Source organism: Pleurodeles waltl, chromosome 4_1, assembly GCF_031143425.1.
Source record: "Pleurodeles waltl isolate 20211129_DDA chromosome 4_1, aPleWal1.hap1.20221129, whole genome shotgun sequence".
Lineage (NCBI taxonomy): Eukaryota > Metazoa > Chordata > Amphibia > Caudata > Salamandridae > Pleurodeles > Pleurodeles waltl.
Genome location: NC_090442.1, coordinates 55,559,342 through 55,581,908, shown reverse-complemented (window position 1 = coordinate 55,581,908; position 22,567 = coordinate 55,559,342). Strand labels below are relative to the sequence as shown.

The window sequence follows — 22,567 nt, the reverse complement described above, 5'->3', positions numbered from 1 at the left end:
CTTTGTGCTCCTGCCTGCAGCTCTAAGGTCCTGGCATAAGACAGGTAGGCTTAGACTCCATTGTGACATGTCTTACTTCTCTTAGAAGAAGGTTCTGAGTTGCCAGGCAGCTTATCTTCTGCCGGGCACACTTTCCTTTGCAGGCTTTCAGGTTGTGAATCCAGCACTGCTTAGGTGTCCATGTCAGACATGAGCAGCTCATTGAGCCCCACTGTGTGTTTTTTGTGGAGATACAACTCTCAGACTAGAGGGAGCAGGCGGGAAGTGGGTGAGACTCACACAGGGTGGGTGGGGCAGTTAAAGGATGTTATCTAATAGTGTAATCGAGGAGTTGGGTTTTTTGTGCACTACACTTTAACCAGCGATTCTTTCTAAAAGGAAATCCCAGGGCAGTACCCGCAATGAGTGGCATCCCCACACCCGAGGTTGCATTGTGGTAGCTGTTCCCTGAGCCCCTAGCCCCTGTCCCCATGTCGCCCTTTCTCCTCGTGTAACTCACCTCAGGTTCGGTGGCTCTGATACTTGCTGCTTCTGCGCGATCATCCCCATGATCTGGGCCTTTGTACGAAATGTCATGTAAGATGACTTTATTCAGCACAGCGTTTGTCATTTGCTTGGTTGTCCTGTCACTGTTGGATGTTTTCTTGCGCAGACTACTGTCTAATGGTGGGAAGGCCACGAGACACGTGACTTTTCTCTTTCCTTGTTAGCATAGTTTCCTGCCACTCTCTTGTTGTGCTGCCTGCCTGTGAGACACGTGTCTTGCCCATCTCAGCTCCACTGTGGCATGTTAGATATGTCTTTGAGCAGAGTCCCGGTCCCAGAGCTGCTGCCTTCTCTGCACTCTGGCTTGTAAGACTGCAGGCAAAGGCCCTCCCTGGCCCCTCAGCCAGATAGATACATTTACCTGCAGGGCTCAGCTTTGGTGAAAGATATTGGCGAGAGAGAGGAAAGGGGACGGCCCGTGGTGCACCCCCTATTTTGCATAGAACCACAGCCTCCTGGGAGGGCAGAGACATGAGGGTTCTCAGGGAAAGCCCTCCCAGGAGTGTTGAAGGGCAGGACGTGAAACACAGCAATCCCGGAATGGCCTGGTCTAAGATGCCTGTGCAATAGGCCTGGCCCTAGGCTTCCGGGGCTCTTCCTCGGCAGAGGCCCCAGTGGTATGAGCCCGACCAGGGCTGTGCCCGACCAGGGCTGTAGGGCGCGTTGGGAGCGCGTTAGGGACGCGAAAGAGGGCGCAGGGCGCAGAACTCTGCCCGTTTCTCCCCAGGATTTTGGGGAGGACAGGGAATCTGGCCAGGTCAGTGACTAGGCTTTCCCAGAAGGAAAGTCCAGTGACAGTGGCATGTTGTGAAACACAAGATTGCTGGTGGTCTGGAGGGTGCTTTCTGTCAGCCACTTCTCCCGGGAGCAGCCAGAGAGCAGGCTGATGTCGTGCTCTGTCAAGCACAACACTGGCCCCAAACCACTGTCCTTAGCAAAAGCAGAAACATTCATAGTTTCAGTCTCCTGCATCTGATTCCTGCCATCAGCATGTGAACGTTTGGCAGTCCAAGGCTTGCCATGCAAACTTTGTTCATAGGTGTCCCATGCGAATGCATGGGCCTCATCACTACTGTCTACGGCAGGGCTCTCTGCTCAGCCTATGTAAGTGAAGCATTGGTGGTTCAGTGGTAGAATTCTCGCCTGCCACGCGGGAGGCCCGGGTTCGATTCCCGGCCAATGCAAAGCGCCCTTCTTTTGGCTTTGCTTTAGAAGTCAGAGATATAGACTTGGTGGGGAAAAAAATGTCAAAGAGTGACCCCGACGTGATTTGAACACGCAACCTTCTGATCTGGAGTCAGACACCCTACCGTTGCGCCACGAGGTCCCTGTGCATGCAGTTCTCAGCCCCGGATCAAGAAATGCTTCTGTGCCTTTTATTGGCCCTCAGTACGCCTGTGGTTAAAGTAGAAGGCTTGGTGGCCCGTTTCCAGTCCTATTGGTGGAAATGACTAGAGGTGAAGAGATGAGAGAAGATAGAAATGTTGAGATAGAGCATGTCACGCAGGCAAAGCGAGAGCTCTAAGAGCAAAGCCAGACAGCTGTGTTTTAATTCAGGACTTGATGTAGGCAAAAGCATACGTCCCTGGGTGGGCTTGAACCACCAACCTTTCGGTTAACAGCCAAACGCGCTAACCGATTGCGCCACAGAGACCAACCACCGCAGTGAGCGTGTTGGGACTCAATATATGTTTTTACCTTTGTGCTCCTGCCTGCAGCTCTAAGGTCCTGGCATAAGACAGGTAGGCTTAGACTCCATTGTGACATGTCTTACTTCTCTTAGAAGAAGGTTCTGAGTTGCCAGGCAGCTTATCTTCTGCCGGGCACACTTTCCTTTGCAGGCTTTCAGGTTGTGAATCCAGCACTGCTTAGGTGTCCATGTCAGACATGAGCAGCTCATTGAGCCCCACTGTGTGTTTTTTGTGGAGATACAACTCTCAGACTAGAGGGAGCAGGCGGGAAGTGGGTGAGACTCACACAGGGTGGGTGGGGCAGTTAAAGGATGTTATCTAATAGTGTAATCGAGGAGTTGGGTTTTTTGTGCACTACACTTTAACCAGCGATTCTTTCTAAAAGGAAATCCCAGGGCAGTACCCGCAATGAGTGGCATCCCCACACCCGAGGTTGCATTGTGGTAGCTGTTCCCTGAGCCCCTAGCCCCTGTCCCCATGTCACCCTTTCTCCTCGTGTAACTCACCTCAGGTTCGGTGGCTCTGATACTTGCTGCTTCTGCGCGATCATCCCCATGATCTGGGCCTTTGTACGAAATGTCATGTAAGATGACTTTATTCAGCACAGCGTTTGTCATTTGCTTGGTTGTCCTGTCACTGTTGGATGTTTTCTTGCGCAGACTACTGTCTAATGGTGGGAAGGCCACGAGACACGTGACTTTTCTCTTTCCTTGTTAGCATAGTTTCCTGCCACTGTCTTGTTGTGCTGCCTGCCTGTGAGACACGTGTCTTGCCCATCTCAGCTCCACTGTGGCATGTTAGATATGTCTTTGAGCAGAGTCCCGGTCCCAGAGCTGCTGCCTTCTCTGCACTCTGGCTTGTAAGACTGCAGGCAAAGGCCCTCCCTGGCCCCTCAGCCAGATAGATACATTTACCTGCAGGGCTCAGCTTTGGTGAAAGATATTGGCGAGAGAGAGGAAAGGGGACGGCCCGTGGTGCACCCCCTATTTTGCATAGAACCACAGCCTCCTGGGAGGGCAGAGACATGAGGGTTCTCAGGGAAAGCCCTCCCAGGAGTGTTGAAGGGCAGGACGTGAAACACAGCAATCCCGGAATGGCCTGGTCTAAGATGCCTGTGCAATAGGCCTGGCCCTAGGCTTCCGGGGCTCTTCCTCGGCAGAGGCCCCAGTGGTATGAGCCCGACCAGGGCTGTAGGGCGCGTTGGGAGCGCGTTAGGGACGCGAAAGAGGGCGCAGGGCGCAGAACTCTGCCCGTTTCTCCCCAGGATTTTGGGGAGGACAGGGAATCTGGCCAGGTCAGTGACTAGGCTTTCCCAGAAGGAAAGTCCAGTGACAGTGGCATGTTGTGAAACACAAGATTGCTGGTGGTCTGGAGGGTGCTTTCTGTCAGCCACTTCTCCCGGGAGCAGCCAGAGAGCAGGCTGATGTCGTGCTCTGTCAAGCACAACACTGGCCCCAAACCACTGTCCTTAGCAAAAGCAGAAACATTCATAGTTTCAGTCTCCTGCATCTGATTCCTGCCATCAGCATGTGAACGTTTGGCAGTCCAAGGCTTGCCATGCAAACTTTGTTCATAGGTGTCCCATGCGAATGCATGGGCCTCATCACTACTGTCTACGGCAGGGCTCTCTGCTCAGCCTATGTAAGTGAAGCATTGGTGGTTCAGTGGTAGAATTCTCGCCTGCCACGCGGGAGGCCCGGGTTCGATTCCCGGCCAATGCAAAGCGCCCTTCTTTTGGCTTTGCTTTAGAAGTCAGAGATATAGACTTGGTGGGGGAAAAAATGTCGAAGAGTGACCACGCCGTGATTTGAACACGCAACCTTCTGATCTGGTGTCAGACGCGCTACCGTTGCGCCACGAGGTCCCTGTGCATGCAGTTCTCAGCCCCGGATCAAGAAATGCTTCTGTGCCTTTTATTGGCCCTCAGTACGCCTGTGGTTAAAGTAGAAGGCTTGGTGTCCCGTTTCCAGTCCTATTGGTGGAAATGACTAGAGGTGAAGAGATGAGAGAAGATAGAAATGTTGAGATAGAGCATGTCACGCAGGCAAAGCGAGAGCTCTAAGAGCAAAGCCAGACAGCTGTGTTTTAATTCAGGACTTGATGTAGGCAAAAGCATACGTCCCTGGGTGGGCTTGAACCACCAACCTTTCGGTTAACAGCCGAACGCGCTAACCGATTGCGCCACAGAGACCAACCACCGCAGTGAGTGTGTTGGGACTCAATATATGTTTTTACCTTTGTGCTCCTGCCTGCAGCTCTAAGGTCCTGGCATAAGACAGGTAGGCTTAGACTCCATTGTGACATGTCTTACTTCTCTTAGAAGAAGGTTCTGAGTTGCCAGGCAGCTTATCTTCTGCCGGGCACACTTTCCTTTGCAGGCTTTCAGGTTGTGAATCCAGCACTGCTTAGGTGTCCATGTCAGACATGAGCAGCTCATTGAGCCCCACTGTGTGTTTTTTGTGGAGATACAACTCTCAGACTAGAGGGAGCAGGCGGGAAGTGGGTGAGACTCACACAGGGTGGGTGGGGCAGTTAAAGGATGTTATCTAATAGTGTAATCGAGGAGTTGGGTTTTTTGTGCACTACACTTTAACCAGCGATTCTTTCTAAAAGGAAATCCCAGGGCAGTACCCGCAATGAGTGGCATCCCCACACCCGAGGTTGCATTGTGGTAGCTGTTCCCTGAGCCCCTAGCCCCTGTCCCCATGTCGCCCTTTCTCCTCGTGTAACTCACCTCAGGTTCGGTGGCTCTGATACTTGCTGCTTCTGCGCGATCATCCCCATGATCTGGGCCTTTGTACGAAATGTCATGTAAGATGACTTTATTCAGCACAGCGTTTGTCATTTGCTTGGTTGTCCTGTCACTGTTGGATGTTTTCTTGCGCAGACTACTGTCTAATGGTGGGAAGGCCACGAGACACGTGACTTTTCTCTTTCCTTGTTAGCATAGTTTCCTGCCACTGTCTTGTTGTGCTGCCTGCCTGTGAGACACGTGTCTTGCCCATCTCAGCTCCACTGTGGCATGTTAGATATGTCTTTGAGCAGAGTCCCGGTCCCAGAGCTGCTGCCTTCTCTGCACTCTGGCTTGTAAGACTGCAGGCAAAGGCCCTCCCTGGCCCCTCAGCCAGATAGATACATTTACCTGCAGGGCTCAGCTTTGGTGAAAGATATTGGCGAGAGAGAGGAAAGGGGACGGCCCGTGGTGCACCCCCTATTTTGCATAGAACCACAGCCTCCTGGGAGGGCAGAGACATGAGGGTTCTCAGGGAAAGCCCTCCCAGGAGTGTTGAAGGGCAGGACGTGAAACACAGCAATCCCGGAATGGCCTGGTCTAAGATGCCTGTGCAATAGGCCTGGCCCTAGGCTTCCGGGGCTCTTCCTCGGCAGAGGCCCCAGTGGTATGAGCCCGACCAGGGCTGTGCCCGACCAGGGCTGTAGGGCGCGTTGGGAGCGCGTTAGGGACGCGAAAGAGGGCGCAGGGCGCAGAACTCTGCCCGTTTCTCCCCAGGATTTTGGGGAGGACAGGGAATCTGGCCAGGTCAGTAACTAGGCTTTCCCAGAAGGAAAGTCCAGTGACAGTGGCATGTTGTGAAACACAAGATTGCTGGTGGTCTGGAGGGTGCTTTCTGTCAGCCACTTCTCCCGGGAGCAGCCAGAGAGCAGGCTGATGTCGTGCTCTGTCAAGCACAACACTGGCCCCAAACCACTGTCCTTAGCAAAAGCAGAAACATTCATAGTTTCAGTCTCCTGCATCTGATTCCTGCCATCAGCATGTGAACGTTTGGCAGTCCAAGGCTTGCCATGCAAACTTTGTTCATAGGTGTCCCATGCGAATGCATGGGCCTCATCACTACTGTCTACGGCAGGGCTCTCTGCTCAGCCTATGTAAGTGAAGCATTGGTGGTTCAGTGGTAGAATTCTCGCCTGCCACTCGGGAGGCCCGGGTTCGATTCCCGGCCAATGCAAAGCGCCCTTCTTTTGGCTTTGCTTTAGAAGTCAGAGATATAGACTTGGTGGGGAAAAAAATGTCAAAGAGTGACCCCGACGTGATTTGAACACGCAACCTTCTGATCTGGAGTCAGACACCCTACCGTTGCGCCACGAGGTCCCTGTGCATGCAGTTCTCAGCCCCGGATCAAGAAATGCTTCTGTGCCTTTTATTGGCCCTCAGTACGCCTGTGGTTAAAGTAGAAGGCTTGGTGGCCCGTTTCCAGTCCTATTGGTGGAAATGACTAGAGGTGAAGAGATGAGAGAAGATAGAAATGTTGAGATAGAGCATGTCACGCAGGCAAAGCGAGAGCTCTAAGAGCAAAGCCAGACAGCTGTGTTTTAATTCAGGACTTGATGTAGGCAAAAGCATACGTCCCTGGGTGGGCTTGAACCACCAACCTTTCGGTTAACAGCCAAACGCGCTAACCGATTGCGCCACAGAGACCAACCACCGCAGTGAGCGTGTTGGGACTCAATATATGTTTTTACCTTTGTGCTCCTGCCTGCAGCTCTAAGGTCCTGGCATAAGACAGGTAGGCTTAGACTCCATTGTGACATGTCTTACTTCTCTTAGAAGAAGGTTCTGAGTTGCCAGGCAGCTTATCTTCTGCCGGGCACACTTTCCTTTGCAGGCTTTCAGGTTGTGAATCCAGCACTGCTTAGGTGTCCATGTCAGACATGAGCAGCTCATTGAGCCCCACTGTGTGTTTTTTGTGGAGATACAACTCTCAGACTAGAGGGAGCAGGCGGGAAGTGGGTGAGACTCACACAGGGTGGGTGGGGCAGTTAAAGGATGTTATCTAATAGTGTAATCGAGGAGTTGGGTTTTTTGTGCACTACACTTTAACCAGCGATTCTTTCTAAAAGGAAATCCCAGGGCAGTACCCGCAATGAGTGGCATCCCCACACCCGAGGTTGCATTGTGGTAGCTGTTCCCTGAGCCCATAGCCCCTGTCCCCATGTCGCCCTTTCTCCTCGTGTAACTCACCCCAGGTTCGGTGGCTCTGATACTTGCTGCTTCTGCTGCGCGATCATCCCCGTGATCTGGGCCTTTGTACGAAATGTCATGTAAGATGACTTTATTCAGCACGGCGTTTGTCATATGCTTGGTTGTCCTGTCACTGTTGGATGTTTTCTTGCGCAGACTACTGTCTAATGGTGGGAAGGCCACGAGACACGTGACTTTCCTCTTTCCTTGTTAGCATAGTTTCCTGCCACTGTCTTGGTGTGCTGCCAGCCTGTGAGACACGTGTCTTGCCCATCTCAGCTCCACTGTGGCATGTTAGATATGTCTTTGAGCAGAGTCCCGGTCCCAGAGCTGCTGCCTTCTCTGCACTCTGGCTTGTAAGACTGCAGGCAAAGGCCCTCCCTGGCCCCTCAGCCAGATAGATACATTTACCTGCAGGGCTCAGCTTTGGTGAAAGATATTGGCGAGAGAGAGGAAAGGGGACGGCCCGTGGTGCACACCCTATTTTGCATAGAACCACAGCCTCCTGGGAGGGCAGAGACATGAGGGTTCTCAGGAAAAGCCCTCCCAGGAGTGTTGAAGGGCAGGACGTGAAACACAGGAATCCCGGAATGGCCTGGTCTAAGATGCCTGTGCAATAGGCCTGGCCCTAGGCTTCCGGGGCTCTTCCTCGGCAGAGGCCCCAGTGGTATGAGCCCGACCAGGGCTGTAGGGCGCGTTGGGAGCGCGTTAGGGACGCGAAAGAGGGCGCAGGGCGCAGAACTCTGCCCGTTTCTCCCCAGGATTTTGGGGAGGACAGGGAATCTGGCCAGGTCAGTGACTAGGCTTTCCCAGAAGGAAAGTCCAGTGACAGTGGCATGTTGTGAAACAAGATTGCTGGTGGTCTGGAGGGTGCTTTCTGTCAGCCACTTCTCCCGGGAGCAGCCAGAGAGCAGGCTGATGTCGTGCTCTGTCAAGCACAACACTGGCCCCAAACCACTGTCCTTAGCAAAAGCAGAAACATTCATAGTTTCAGTCTCCTGCATCTGATTCCTGCCATCAGCATGTGAACGTTTGGCAGTCCAAGGCTTGCCATGCAAACTTTGTTCATAGGTGTTCCATGCGAATGCATGGGCCTCATCACTACTGTCTACGGCAGGGCTCTCTGCTCAGCCTATGTAAGTGAAGCATTGGTGGTTCAGTGGAAGAATTCTCGCCTGCCATGCGGGAGGCGCGGGTTCGATTCCCGGCCAATGCAAAGCGCCCTTCTTTTGGCTTTGCTTTAGAAGTCAGAGATATAGACTTGGTGGGGGAAAAAATGTCAAAGAGTGACCCCGACGTGATTTGAACACGCAACCTTCTGATCTGGAGTCAGACGCGCTACCGTTGCGCCACGAGGTCCCTGTGCATGCAGTTCTCAGCCCCGGATCAAGAAATGCTTCTGTGCCTTTTATTGGCCCTCAGTACGCCTGTGGTTAAAGTAGAAGGCTTGGTGTCCCGTTTCCAGTCCTATTGGTGGAAATGACTAGAGGTGAAGAGATGAGAGAAGATAGAAATGTTGAGATAGAGCATGTCACGCAGGCAAAGCGAGAGCTCTAAGAGCAATGCCAGACAGCTGTGTTTTAATTCAGGACTTGATGTAGGCAAAAGCATACGTCCCTGGGTGGGCTTGAACCACCAACCTTTCGGTTAACAGCCGAACGCGCTAACCGATTGCGCCACAGAGACCAACCACCGCAGTGAGTGTTTTGGGACTCAATATATGTTTTTACCTTTGTGCTCCTGCCTGCAGCTCTAAGGTCCTGGCATAAGACAGGTAGGCTTAGACTCCATTGTGACATGTCTTACTTCTCTTAGAAGAAGGTTCTGAGTTGCCAGGCAGCTTATCTTCTGCCGGGCACACTTTCCTTTGCAGGCTTTCAGGTTGTGAATCCAGCACTGCTTAGGTGTCCATGTCAGACATGAGCAGCTCATTGAGCCCCACTGTGTGTTTTTTGTGGAGATACAACTCTCAGACTAGAGGGAGCAGGCGGGAAGTGGGTGAGACTCACACAGGGTGGGTGGGGCAGTTAAAGGATGTTATCTAATAGTGTAATCGAGGAGTTGGGTTTTTTGTGCACTACACTTTAACCAGCGATTCTTTCTAAAAGGAAATCCCAGGGCAGTACCCGCAATGAGTGGCATCCCCACACCCGAGGTTGCATTGTGGTAGCTGTTCCCTGAGCCCCTAGCCCCTGTCCCCATGTCGCCCTTTCTCCTCGTGTAACTCACCTCAGGTTCGGTGGCTCTGATACTTGCTGCTTCTGCGCGATCATCCCCATGATCTGGGCCTTTGTACGAAATGTCATGTAAGATGACTTTATTCAGCACAGCGTTTGTCATTTGCTTGGTTGTCCTGTCACTGTTGGATGTTTTCTTGCGCAGACTACTGTCTAATGGTGGGAAGGCCACGAGACACGTGACTTTTCTCTTTCCTTGTTAGCATAGTTTCCTGCCACTGTCTTGTTGTGCTGCCTGCCTGTGAGACACGTGTCTTGCCCATCTCAGCTCCACTGTGGCATGTTAGATATGTCTTTGAGCAGAGTCCCGGTCCCAGAGCTGCTGCCTTCTCTGCACTCTGGCTTGTAAGACTGCAGGCAAAGGCCCTCCCTGGCCCCTCAGCCAGATAGATACATTTACCTGCAGGGCTCAGCTTTGGTGAAAGATATTGGCGAGAGAGAGGAAAGGGGACGGCCCGTGGTGCACCCCCTATTTTGCATAGAACCACAGCCTCCTGGGAGGGCAGAGACATGAGGGTTCTCAGGGAAAGCCCTCCCAGGAGTGTTGAAGGGCAGGACGTGAAACACAGCAATCCCGGAATGGCCTGGTCTAAGATGCCTGTGCAATAGGCCTGGCCCTAGGCTTCCGGGGCTCTTCCTCGGCAGAGGCCCCAGTGGTATGAGCCCGACCAGGGCTGTGCCCGACCAGGGCTGTAGGGCGCGTTGGGAGCGCGTTAGGGACGCGAAAGAGGGCGCAGGGCGCAGAACTCTGCCCGTTTCTCCCCAGGATTTTGGGGAGGACAGGGAATCTGGCCAGGTCAGTGACTAGGCTTTCCCAGAAGGAAAGTCCAGTGACAGTGGCATGTTGTGAAACACAAGATTGCTGGTGGTCTGGAGGGTGCTTTCTGTCAGCCACTTCTCCCGGGAGCAGCCAGAGAGCAGGCTGATGTCGTGCTCCGTCAAGCACAACACTGGCCCCAAACCACTGTCCTTAGCAAAAGCAGAAACATTCATAGTTTCAGTCTCCTGCATCTGATTCCTGCCATCAGCATGTGAACGTTTGGTAGTCCAAGGCTTGCCATGCAAACTTTGTTCATAGGTGTCCCATGCAAATGCATGGGCCTCATCACTACTGTCTACGGCAGGGCTCTCTGCTCAGCCTATGTAAGTGAAGCATTGGTGGTTCAGTGGTAGAATTCTCGCCTGCCACGCGGGAGCCCCGGGTTCGATTCCCGGCCAATGCAAAGTGCCCTTCTTTTGGCTTTGCTTTAGAAGTCAGAGATATAGACTTGGTGGGGAAAAAAATGTCAAAGAGTGACCCCGACGTGATTTGAACACGCAACCTTCTGATCTGGAGTCAGACGCGCTACCGTTGCGCCACGAGGTCCCTGTGCATGCAGTTCTCAGCCCCGGATCAAGAAATGCTTCTGTGCCTTTTATTGGCCCTCAGTACGCCTGTGGTTAAAGTAGAAGGCTTGGTGTCCCGTTTCCAGTCCTATTGGTGGAAATGACTAGAGGTGAAGAGATGAGAGAAGATAGAAATGTTGAGATAGAGCATGTCACGCAGGCAAAGCGAGAGCTCTAAGAGCAAAGCCAGACAGCTGTGTTTTAATTCAGGACTTGATGTAGGCAAAAGCATACGTCCCTGGGTGGGCTTGAACCACCAACCTTTCGGTTAACAGCCGAACGCGCTAACCGATTGCGCCACAGAGACCAACCACCGCAGTGAGTGTGTTGGGACTCAATATATGTTTTTACCTTTGTGCTCCTGCCTGCAGCTCTAAGGTCCTGGCATAAGACACGTAGGCTTAGACTCCATTGTGACATGTCTTACTTCTCTTAGAAGAAGGTTCTGAGTTGCCAGGCAGCTTATCTTCTGCCGGGCACACTTTCCTTTGCAGGCTTTCAGGTTGTGAATCCAGCACTGCTTAGGTGTCCATGTCAGACATGAGCAGCTCATTGAGCCCTACTGTGTGTTTTTTGTGGAGATACAACTCTCAGACTAGAGGGAGCAGGCAGGAAGTGGGTGAGACTCACACAGGGTGGGTGGGGCAGTTAAAGGATGTTATCTAATAGTGTAATCGAGGAGTTGGGTTTTTTGTGCACTACACTTTAACCAGCGATTCTTTCTAAAAGGAAATCCCAGGGCAGTACCCGCAATGAGTGGCATCCCCACACCCGAGGTTGCATTGTGGTAGCTGTTCCCTGAGCCCCTAGCCCCTGTCCCCATGTCGCCCTTTCTCCTCGTGTAACTCACCTCAGGTTCGGTGGCTCTGATACTTGCTGCTTCTGCGCGATCATCCCCATGATCTGGGCCTTTGTACGAAATGTCATGTAAGATGACTTTATTCAGCACAGCGTTTGTCATTTGCTTGGTTGTCCTGTCACTGTTGGATGTTTTCTTGCGCAGACTACTGTCTAATGGTGGGAAGGCCACGAGACACGAGACTTTTCTCTTTCCTTGTTAGCATAGTTTCCTGCCACTGTCTTGTTGTGCTGCCTGCCTGTGAGACACGTGTCTTGCCCATCTCAGCTCCACTGTGGCATGTTAGATATGTCTTTGAGCAGAGTCCCGGTCCCAGAGCTGCTGCCTTCTCTGCACTCTGGCTTGTAAGACTGCAGGCAAAGGCCCTCCCTGGCCCCTCAGCCAGATAGATACATTTACCTGCAGGGCTCAGCTTTGGTGAAAGATATTGGCGAGAGAGAGGAAAGGGGACGGCCCGTGGTGCACCCCCTATTTTGCATAGAACCACAGCCTCCTGGGAGGGCAGAGACATGAGGGTTCTCAGGAAAAGCCCTCCCAGGAGTGTTGAAGGGCAGGACGTGAAACACAGGAATCCCGGAATGGCCTGGTCTAAGATGCCTGTGCAATAGGCCTGGCCCTAGGCTTCCGGGGCTCTTCCTCGGCAGAGGCCCCAGTGGTATGAGCCCGACCAGGGCTGTAGGGCGCGTTGGGAGCGCGTTAGGGACGCGAAAGAGGGCGCAGGGCGCAGAACTCTGCCCGTTTCTCCCCAGGATTTTGGGGAGGACAGGGAATCTGGCCAGGTCAGTGACTAGGCTTTCCCAGAAGGAAAGTCCAGTGACAGTGGCATGTTGTGAAACACAAGATTGCTGGTGGTCTGGAGGGTGCTTTCTGTCAGCCACTTCTCCCGGGAGCAGCCAGAGAGCAGGCTGATGTTGTGCTCTGTCAAGCACAACACTGGCCCCAAACCACTGTCCTTAGCAAAAGCAGAAACATTCATAGTTTCAGTCTCCTGCATCTGATTCCTGCCATCAGCATGTGAACGTTTGGCAGTCCAAGGCTTGCCATGCAAACTTTGTTCATAGGTGTCCCATGCGAATGCATGGGCCTCATCACTACTGTCTACGGCAGGGCTCTCTGCTCAGCCTATGTAAGTGAAGCATTGGTGGTTCAGTGGTAGAATTCTCGCCTGCCACGTGGGAGGCCCGGGTTCGATTCCGGCCAATGCAAAGCGCCCTTCTTTTGGCTTTGCTTTAGAAGTCAGAGATATAGACTTGGAGGGGAAAAAAATGTCAAAGAGTGACCCCGACGTGATTTGAACACGCAACTGTCTGATCTGGAGTCAGACGCGCCACCGTTGCGCCACGAGGTCCCTGTGCATGCAGTTCTCAGCCCCGGATCAAGAAATGCTTCTGTGCCTTTTATTGGCCCTCAGTACGCCTGTGGTTAAAGTAGAAGGCTTGGTGTCCCGTTTCCAGTCCTATTGGTGGAAATGACTAGAGGTGAAGAGATGAGAGAAGATAGAAATGTTGAGATAGAGCATGTCACGCAGGCAAAGCGAGAGCTCTAAGAGCAAAGCCAGACAGCTGTGTTTTAATTCAGGACTTGATGTAGGCAAAAGCATACGTCCCTGGGTGGGCTTGAACCACCAACCTTTCGGTTAACAGCCGAACGCGCTAACCGATTGCGCCACAGAGACCAACCACCACAGTGAGCGTGTTGGGACTCAATATATGTTTTTACCTTTGTGCTCCTGCCTGCAGCTCTAAGGTCCTGGCATAAGACAGGTAGGCTTAGACTCCATTGTGACATGTCTTACTTCTCTTAGAAGAAGGTTCTGAGTTGCCAGGCAGCTTATCTTCTGCCGGGCACACTTTCCTTTGCAGGCTTTCAGGTTGTGAATCCAGCACTGCTTAGGTGTCCATATCAGACATGAGCAGCTCATTGAGCCCCACTGTGTGTTTTTTGTGGAGATACAACTCTCAGACTAGAGGGAGCAGGCGGGAAGTGGGTGAGACTCACACAGGGTGGGTGGGGCAGTTAAAGGATGTTATCTAATAGTGTAATCGAGGAGTTGGGTTTTTTGTGCACTACACTTTAACCAGCGATTCTTTCTAAAAGGAAATCCCAGGGCAGTACCCGCAATGAGTGGCATCCCCACACCCGAGGTTGCATTGTGGTAGCTGTTCCCTGAGCCCATAGCCCCTGTCCCCATGTCGCCCTTTCTCCTCGTGTAACTCACCCCAGGTTCGGTGGCTCTGATACTTGCTGCTTCTGCTGCACGATCATCCCCATGATCTGGGCCTTTGTACGAAATGTCATGTAAGATGACTTTATTCAGCACGGCGTTTGTCATTTGCTTGGTTGTCCTGTCACTGTTGGATGTTTTCTTGCGCAGACTACTGTCTAATGGTGGGAAGGCCACGAGACACGTGACTTTTCTCTTTCCTTGTTAGCATAGTTTCCTGCCACTGTCTTGGTGTGCCGCCAGCCTGTGAGACACGTGTCTTGCCCATCTCAGCTCCACTGTGGCATGTTAGATATGTCTTTGAGCAGAGTCCCGGTCCCAGAGCTGCTGCCTTCTCTGCACTCTGGCTTGTAAGACTGCAGGCAAAGGCCCTCCCTGGCCCCTCAGCCAGATAGATACATTTACCTGCAGGGCTCAGCTTTGGTGAAAGATATTGGCGAGAGAGAGGAAAGGGGACGGCCCGTGGTGCACCCCCTATTTTGCATAGAACCACAGCCTCCTGGGAGGGCAGAGACATGAGGGTTCTCAGGGAAAGCCCTCCCAGGAGTGTTGAAGGGCAGGACGTGAAACACAGCAATCCCGGAATGGCCTGGTCTAAGATGCCTGTGCAATAGGCCTGGCCCTAGGCTTCCGGGTCTCTTCCTCGGCAGAGGCCCCAGTGGTATGAGCCCGACCAGGGCTGTGCCCGACCAGGGCTGTAGGGCGCGTTGGGAGCGCGTTAGGGACGCGAAAGAGGGCGCATGGCGCAGAACTCTGCCCGTTTCTCCCCAGGATTTTGGGGAGGACAGGGAATCTGGCCAGGTCAGTGACTAGGCTTTCCCAGAAGGAAAGTCCAGTGACAGTGGCATGTTGTGAAACACAAGATTGCTGGTGGTCTGGAGGGTGCTTTCTGTCAGCCACTTCTCCCGGGAGCAGCCAGAGAGCAGGCTGATGTCGTGCTCCGTCAAGCACAACACTGGCCCCAAACCACTGTCCTTAGCAAAAGCAGAAACATTCATAGTTTCAGTCTCCTGCATCTGATTCCTGCCATCAGCATGTGAACGTTTGGTAGTCCAAGGCTTGCCATGCAAACTTTGTTCATAGGTGTCCCATGCGAATGCATGGGCCTCATCACTACTGTCTACGGCAGGGCTCTCTGCTCAGCCTATGTAAGTGAAGCATTGGTGGTTCAGTGGTAGAATTCTCGCCTGCCACGCGGGAGGCCCGGGTTCGATTCCCGGCCAATGCAAAGTGCCCTTCTTTTGGCTTTGCTTTAGAAGTCAGAGATATAGACTTGGTGGGGAAAAAAATGTCAAAGAGTGACCCCGACGTGATTTGAACACGCAACCTTCTGATCTGGAGTCAGACGCGCTACCGTTGCGCCACGAGGTCCCTGTGCATGCAGTTCTCAGCCCCGGATCAAGAAATGCTTCTGTGCCTTTTATTGGCCCTCAGTACGCCTGTGGTTAAAGTAGAAGGCTTGGTGTCCCGTTTCCAGTCCTATTGGTGGAAATGACTAGAGGTGAAGAGATGAGAGAAGATAGAAATGTTGAGATAGAGCATGTCACGCAGGCAAAGCGAGAGCTCTAAGAGCAAAGCCAGACAGCTGTGTTTTAATTCAGGACTTGATGTAGGCAAAAGCATACGTCCCTGGGTGGGCTTGAACCACCAACCTTTCGGTTAACAGCCGAACGCACTAACCGATTGCGCCACAGAGACCAACCACCGCAGTGAGTGTGTTGGGACTCAATATATGTTTTTACCTTTGTGCTCCTGCCTGCAGCTCTAAGGTCCTGGCATAAGACAGGTAGGCTTAGACTCCATTGTGACATGTCTTACTTCTCTTAGAAGAAGGTTCTGAGTTGCCAGGCAGCTTATCTTCTGCCGGGCACACTTTCCTTTGCAGGCTTTCAGGTTGTGAATCCAGCACTGCTTAGGTGTCCATGTCAGACATGAGCAGCTCATTGAGCCCTACTGTGTGTTTTTTGTGGAGATACAACTCTCAGACTAGAGGGAGCAGGCAGGAAGTGGGTGAGACTCACACAGGGTGGGTGGGGCAGTTAAAGGATGTTATCTAATAGTGTAATCGAGGAGTTGGGTTTTTTGTGCACTACACTTTAACCAGCGATTCTTTCTAAAAGGAAATCCCAGGGCAGTACCCGCAATGAGTGGCATCCCCACACCCGAGGTTGCATTGTGGTAGCTGTTCCCTGAGCCCCTAGCCCCTGTCCCCATGTCGCCCTTTCTCCTCGTGTAACTCACCTCAGGTTCGGTGGCTCTGATACTTGCTGCTTCTGCGCGATCATCCCCATGATCTGGGCCTTTGTACGAAATGTCATGTAAGATGACTTTATTCAGCACGGCGTTTGTCATTTGCTTGGTTGTCCTGTCACTGTTGGATGTTTTCTTGCGCAGACTACTGTCTAATGGTGGGAAGGCCACGAGACACAAGACTTTTCTCTTTCCTTGTTAGCATAGTTTCCTGCCACTGTCTTGTTGTGCTGCCTGCCTGTGAGACACGTGTCTTGCCCATCTCAGCTCCACTGTGGCATGTTAGATATGTCTTTGAGCAGAGTCCCGGTCCCAGAGCTGCTGCCTTCTCTGCACTCTGGCTTGTAAGACTGCAGGCAAAGGCCCTCCCTGGCCCCTCAGCCAGATAGATACATTTACCTGCAGGGCTCAGCTTTGGTGAAAGATATTGGCGAGAGAGAGGAAAGGGGACGGCCCGTGGTGCACCCCCTATTTTGCATAGAACCACAGCCTCCTGGGAGGGCAGAGACATGAGGGTTCTCAGGGAAAGCCCTCCCAGGAGTGTTGAAGGGCAGGACGTGAAACACAGGAATCCCGGAATGGCCTGGTCTAAGATGCCTGTGCAATAGGCCTGGCCCTAGGCTTCCGGGGCTCTTCCTCGGCAGAGGCCCCAGTGGTATGAGCCCGACCAGGGCTGTAGGGCGCGTTGGGAGCGCGTTAGGGACGCGAAAGAGGGCGCAGGGCGCAGAACTCTGCCCGTTTCTCCCCAGGATTTTGGGGAGGACAGGGAATCTGGCCAGGTCAGTGACTAGGCTTTCCCAGAAGGAAAGTCCAGTGACAGTGGCATGTTGTGAAACAAGATTGCTGGTGGTCTGGAGGGTGCTTTCTGTCAGCCACTTCTCCCGGGAGCAGCCAGAGAGCAGGCTGATGTCGTGCTCTGTCAAGCACAACACTGGCCCCAAACCACTGTCCTTAGCAAAAGCAGAAACATTCATAGTTTCAGTCTCCTGCATCTGATTCCTGCCATCAGCATGTGAACGTTTGGCAGTCCAAGGCTTGCCATGCAAACTTTGTTCATAGGTGTCCCATGCGAATGCATGGGCCTCATCACTACTGTCTACGGCAGGGCTCTCTGCTCAGCCTATGTAAGTGAAGCATTGGTGGTTCAGTGGAAGAGTTCTCGCCTGCCACGCGGGAGGCCGGGGTTCGATTCCCGGCCAATGCAAAGCGCCCTTCTTTTGGCTTTGCTTTAGAAGTCAGAGATATAGACTTGGTGGGGGAAAAAATGTCAAAGAGTGACCCCGACGTGATTTGAACACGCAACCTTCAGATCTGGAGTCAGACGCGCTACCGTTGCGCCACGAGGTCCCTGTGCATGCAGTTCTCAGCCCCGGATCAAGAAATGCTTCTGTGCCTTTTATTGGCCCTCAGTACGCCTGTGGTTAAAGTAGAAGGCTTGGTGTCCCGTTTCCAGTCCTATTGGTGGAAATGACTAGAGGTGAAGAGATGAGAGAAGATAGAAATGTTGAGATAGAGCATGTCACGCAGGCAAAGCGAGAGCTCTAAGAGCAATGCCAGACAGCTGTGTTTTAATTCAGGACTTGATGTAGGCAAAAGCATACGTCCCTGGGTGGGCTTGAACCACCAACCTTTCGGTTAACAGCCGAACGCGCTAACCGATTGCGCCACAGAGACCAACCACCGCAGTGAGTGTTTTGGGACTCAATATATGTTTTTACCTTTGTGCTCCTGCCTGCAGCTCTAAGGTCCTGGCATAAGACAGGTAGGCTTAGACTCCATTGTGACATGTCTTACTTCTCTTAGAAGAAGGTTCTGAGTTGCCAGGCAGCTTATCTTCTGCCGGGCACACTTTCCTTTGCAGGCTTTCAGGTTGTGAATCCAGCACTGCTTAGGTGTCCATGTCAGACATGAGCAGCTCATTGAGCCCCACTGTGTGTTTTTTGTGGAGATACAACTCTCAGACTAGAGGGAGCAGGCGGGAAGTGGGTGAGACTCACACAGGGTGGGTGGGGCAGTTAAAGGATGTTATCTAATAGTGTAATCGAGGAGTTGGGTTTTTTGTGCACTACACTTTAACCAGCGATTCTTTCTAAAAGGAAATCCCAGGGCAGTACCCGCAATGAGTGGCATCCCCACACCCGAGGTTGCATTGTGGTAGCTGTTCCCTGAGCCCCTAGCCCCTGTCCCCATGTCGCCCTTTCTCCTCGTGTAACTCACCTCAGGTTCGGTGGCTCTGATACTTGCTGCTTCTGCGCGATCATCCCCATGATCTGGGCCTTTGTACGAAATGTCATGTAAGATGACTTTATTCAGCACAGCGTTTGTCATTTGCTTGGTTGTCCTGTCACTGTTGGATGTTTTCTTGCGCAGACTACTGTCTAATGGTGGGAAGGCCACGAGACACGTGACTTTTCTCTTTCCTTGTTAGCATAGTTTCCTGCCACTGTCTTGTTGTGCTGCCTGCCTGTGAGACACGTGTCTTGCCCATCTCAGCTCCACTGTGGCATGTTAGATATGTCTTTGAGCAGAGTCCCGGTCCCAGAGCTGCTGCCTTCTCTGCACTCTGGCTTGTAAGACTGCAGGCAAAGGCCCTCCCTGGCCCCTCAGCCAGATAGATACATTTACCTGCAGGGCTCAGCTTTGGTGAAAGATATTGGCGAGAGAGAGGAAAGGGGACGGCCCGTGGTGCACCCCCTATTTTGCATAGAACCACAGCCTCCTGGGAGGGCAGAGACATGAGGGTTCTCAGGGAAAGCCCTCCCAGGAGTGTTGAAGGGCAGGACGTGAAACACAGCAATCCCGGAATGGCCTGGTCTAAGATGCCTGTGCAATAGGCCTGGCCCTAGGCTTCCGGGGCTCTTCCTCGGCAGAGGCCCCAGTGGTATGAGCCCGACCAGGGCTGTGCCCAACCAGGGCTGTAGGGCGCGTTGGGAGCGCGTTAGGGACGCGAAAGAGGGCGCAGGGCGCAGAACTCTGCCCGTTTCTCCCCAGGATTTTGGGGAGGACAGGGAATCTGGCCAGGTCAGTGACTAGGCTTTCCCAGAAGGAAAGTCCAGTGACAGTGGCATGTTGTGAAACACAAGATTGCTGGTGGTCTGGAGGGTGCTTTCTGTCAGCCACTTCTCCCGGGAGCAGCCAGAGAGCAGGCTGATGTCGTGCTCTGTCAAGCACAACACTGGCCCCAAACCACTGTCCTTAGCAAAAGCAGAATCATTCATAGTTTCAGTCTCCTGCATCTGATTCCTGCCATCAGCATGTGAACGTTTGGCAGTCCAAGGCTTGCCATGCAAACTTTGTTCATAGGTGTCCCATGCGAATGCATGGGCCTCATCACTACTGTCTACGGCAGGGCTCTCTGCTCAGCCTATGTAAGTGAAGCATTGGTGGTTCAGTGGTAGAATTCTCGCCTGCCACGTGGGAGGCCCGGGTTCGATTCCGGCCAATGCAAAGCGCCCTTCTTTTGGCTTTGCTTTAGAAGTCAGAGATATAGACTTGGTGGGGAAAAAAATGTCAAAGAGTGACCCCGACGTGATTTGAAAACGCAACCGTCTGATCTGGAGTCAGACGCGCCACCGTTGCGCCACGAGGTCCCTGTGCATGCAGTTCTCAGCCCCGGATCAAGAAATGCTTCTGTGCCTTTTATTGGCACTCAGTACGCCTGTGGTTAAAGTAGAAGGCTTGGTGTCCCGTTTCCAGTCCTATTGGTGGAAATGACTAGAGGTGAAGAGATGAGAGAAGATAGAAATGTTGAGATAGAGCATGTCACGCAGGCAAAGCGAGAGCTCTAAGAGCAAAGCCAGACAGCTGTGTTTTAATTCAGGACTTGATGTAGGCAAAAGCATACGTCCCTGGGTGGGCTTGAACCACCAACCTTTCGGTTAACAGCTGAACGCGCTAACCGATTGCGCCACAGAGACCAACCACCGCAGTGAGCGTGTTGGGACTCAATATATGTTTTTACCTTTGTGCTCATGCCTGCAGCTCTAAGGTCCTGGCATAAGACAGGTAGGCTTAGACTCCATTGTGACATGTCTTCCTTCTCTTAGAAGAAGGTTCTGAGTTGCCAGGCAGCTTATCTTCTGCCGGGCACACTTTCCTTTGCAGGCTTTCAGGTTGTGAATCCAGCACTGCTTAGGTGTCCATGTCAGACATGAGCAGCTCATTGAGCCCCACTGTGTGTTTTTTGTGGAGATACAACTCTCAGACTAGAGGGAGCAGGCGGGAAGTGGGTGAGACTCACACAGGGTGGGTGGGGCAGTTAAAGGATGTTATCTAATAGTGTAATCGAGGAGTTGGGTTTTTTGTGCACTACACTTTAACCAGCGATTCTTTCTAAAAGGAAATCCCAGGGCAGTACCCGCAATGAGTGGCATCCCCACACCCGAGGTTGCATTGTGGTAGCTGTTCCCTGAGCCCATAGCCCCTGTCCCCATGTCGCCCTTTCTCCTCGTGTAACTCACCCCAGGTTCGGTGGCTCTGATACTTGCTGCTTCTGCTGCGCGATCATCCCCATGATCTGGGCCTTTGTACGAAATGTCATGTAAGATGACTTTATTCAGCACGGCGTTTGTCATTTGCTTGGTTGTCCTGTCACTGTTGGATGTTTTCTTGCGCAGACTACTGTCTAATGGTGGGAAGGCCACGAGACACGTGACTTTTCTCTTTCCTTGTTAGCATAGTTTCCTGCCACTGTCTTGGTGTGCTGCCAGCCTGTGAGACACGTGTCTTGCCCATCTCAGCTCCACTGTGGCATGTTAGATATGTCTTTGAGCAGAGTCCCGGTCCCAGAGCTGCTGCCTTCTCTGCACTCTGGCTTGTAAGACTGCAGGCAAAGGCCCTCCCTGGCCCCTCAGCCAGATAGATACATTTACCTGCAGGGCTCAGCTTTGGTGAAAGATATTGGCGAGAGAGAGGAAAGGGGACGGCCCGTGGTGCACCCCCTATTTTGCATAGAACCACAGCCTCCTGGGAGGGCAGAGACATGAGGGTTCTCAGGGAAAGCCCTCCCAGGAGTGTTGAAGGGCAGGACGTGAAACACAGCAATCCCGGAATGGCCTGGTCTAAGATGCCTGTGCAATAGGCCTGGCCCTAGGCTTCCGGGGCTCTTCCTCGGCAGAGGCCCCAGTGGTATGAGCCCGACCAGGGCTGTGCCCGACCAGGGCTGTAGGGCGCGTTGGGAGCGCGTTAGGGACGCGAAAGAGGGCGCATGGCGCAGAACTCTGCCCGTTTCTCCCCAGGATTTTGGGGAGGACAGGGAATCTGGCCAGGTCAGTGACTAGGCTTTCCCAGAAGGAAAGTCCAGTGACAGTGGCATGTTGTGAAACACAAGATTGCTGGTGGTCTGGAGGGTGCTTTCTGTCAGCCACTTCTCCCGGGAGCAGCCAGAGAGCAGGCTGATGTCGTGCTCTGTCAAGCACAACACTGGCCCCAAACCACTGTCCTTAGCAAAAGCAGAAACATTCATAGTTTCAGTCTCCTGCATCTGATTCCTGCCATCAGCATGTGAACGTTTGGCAGTCCAAGGGTTGCCATGCAAACTTTGTTCATAGGTGTCCCATGCGAATGCATGGGCCTCATCACTACTGTCTACGGCAGGGCTCTCTGCTCAGCCTATGTAAGTGAAGCATTGGTGGTTCAGTGGTAGAATTCTCGCCTGCCACGCGGGAGGCCCGGGTTCGATTCCCGGCCAATGCAAAGCGCCCTTCTTTTGGCTTTGCTTTAGAAGTCAGAGATATAGACTTGGTGGGGGAAAAAATGTCAAAGAGTGACCCCGACGTGATTTGAACACGCAACCTTCTGATCTGGAGTCAGACGCGCTACCGTTGCGCCACGAGGTCCCTGTGCATGCAGTTCTCAGCCCCGGATCAAGAAATGCTTCTGTGCCTTTTATTGGCCCTCAGTACGCCTGTGGTTAAAGTAGAAGGCTTGGTGTCCCGTTTCCAGTCCTATTGGTGGAAATGACTAGAGGTGAAGAGATGAGAGAAGATAGAAATGTTGAGATAGAGCATGTCACGCAGGCAAAGCGAGAGCTCTAAGAGCAATGCCAGACAGCTGTGTTTTAATTCAGGACTTGATGTAGGCAAAAGCATACGTCCCTGGGTGGGCTTGAACCACCAACCTTTCGGTTAACAGCCGAACGCGCTAACCGATTGCGCCACAGAGACCAACCACCGCAGTGAGTGTGTTGGGACTCAATATATGTTTTTACCTTTGTGCTCCTGCCTGCAGCTCTAAGGTCCTGGCATAAGACAGGTAGGCTTAGACTCCATTGTGACATGTCTTACTTCTCTTAGAAGAAGGTTCTGAGTTGCCAGGCAGCTTATCTTCTGCCGGGCACACTTTCCTTTGCAGGCTTTCAGGTTGTGAATCCAGCACTGCTTAGGTGTCCATGTCAGA

At 52.6% G+C, this 22,567-nt stretch overlaps 14 non-coding genes across 14 annotated transcripts; 4 read left to right on the top strand and 10 right to left on the bottom strand.

Moving 5' to 3' along the window:
• The first annotated feature begins 1,659 nt into the window (after positions 1–1,659).
• Positions 1,660–1,730, top strand: TRNAG-GCC (transfer RNA glycine (anticodon GCC)). The gene has a single exon. It is a non-coding gene; the product is annotated as a tRNA-Gly (tRNA).
• Positions 1,731–3,887: 2,157 nt separating this feature from the next.
• On the top strand, positions 3,888–3,958 carry TRNAG-GCC (transfer RNA glycine (anticodon GCC)). Its single transcript has one exon. It is a non-coding gene; the product is annotated as a tRNA-Gly (tRNA).
• A 396-nt stretch (positions 3,959–4,354) lies between these two features.
• TRNAN-GUU (transfer RNA asparagine (anticodon GUU)) lies at positions 4,355–4,428 on the bottom strand. The gene has a single exon. It is a non-coding gene; the product is annotated as a tRNA-Asn (tRNA).
• Positions 4,429–8,502: 4,074 nt separating this feature from the next.
• Positions 8,503–8,574, bottom strand: TRNAW-CCA (transfer RNA tryptophan (anticodon CCA)). The gene has a single exon. It is a non-coding gene; the product is annotated as a tRNA-Trp (tRNA).
• Positions 8,575–8,827: 253 nt separating this feature from the next.
• On the bottom strand, positions 8,828–8,901 carry TRNAN-GUU (transfer RNA asparagine (anticodon GUU)). Its single transcript has one exon. It is a non-coding gene; the product is annotated as a tRNA-Asn (tRNA).
• A 1,845-nt stretch (positions 8,902–10,746) lies between these two features.
• TRNAW-CCA (transfer RNA tryptophan (anticodon CCA)) lies at positions 10,747–10,818 on the bottom strand. The gene has a single exon. It is a non-coding gene; the product is annotated as a tRNA-Trp (tRNA).
• Positions 10,819–11,071: 253 nt separating this feature from the next.
• On the bottom strand, positions 11,072–11,145 carry TRNAN-GUU (transfer RNA asparagine (anticodon GUU)). Its single transcript has one exon. It is a non-coding gene; the product is annotated as a tRNA-Asn (tRNA).
• A 2,153-nt stretch (positions 11,146–13,298) lies between these two features.
• TRNAN-GUU (transfer RNA asparagine (anticodon GUU)) lies at positions 13,299–13,372 on the bottom strand. The gene has a single exon. It is a non-coding gene; the product is annotated as a tRNA-Asn (tRNA).
• Positions 13,373–15,078: 1,706 nt separating this feature from the next.
• On the top strand, positions 15,079–15,149 carry TRNAG-GCC (transfer RNA glycine (anticodon GCC)). The gene has a single exon. It is a non-coding gene; the product is annotated as a tRNA-Gly (tRNA).
• A 71-nt stretch (positions 15,150–15,220) lies between these two features.
• TRNAW-CCA (transfer RNA tryptophan (anticodon CCA)) lies at positions 15,221–15,292 on the bottom strand. The gene has a single exon. It is a non-coding gene; the product is annotated as a tRNA-Trp (tRNA).
• A 2,479-nt stretch (positions 15,293–17,771) lies between these two features.
• On the bottom strand, positions 17,772–17,845 carry TRNAN-GUU (transfer RNA asparagine (anticodon GUU)). The gene has a single exon. It is a non-coding gene; the product is annotated as a tRNA-Asn (tRNA).
• Positions 17,846–21,794: 3,949 nt separating this feature from the next.
• Positions 21,795–21,865, top strand: TRNAG-GCC (transfer RNA glycine (anticodon GCC)). Its single transcript has one exon. It is a non-coding gene; the product is annotated as a tRNA-Gly (tRNA).
• Positions 21,866–21,936: 71 nt separating this feature from the next.
• TRNAW-CCA (transfer RNA tryptophan (anticodon CCA)) lies at positions 21,937–22,008 on the bottom strand. Its single transcript has one exon. It is a non-coding gene; the product is annotated as a tRNA-Trp (tRNA).
• Positions 22,009–22,261: 253 nt separating this feature from the next.
• Positions 22,262–22,335, bottom strand: TRNAN-GUU (transfer RNA asparagine (anticodon GUU)). The gene has a single exon. It is a non-coding gene; the product is annotated as a tRNA-Asn (tRNA).
• Between the last annotated feature and the right edge of the window lie 232 nt (positions 22,336–22,567).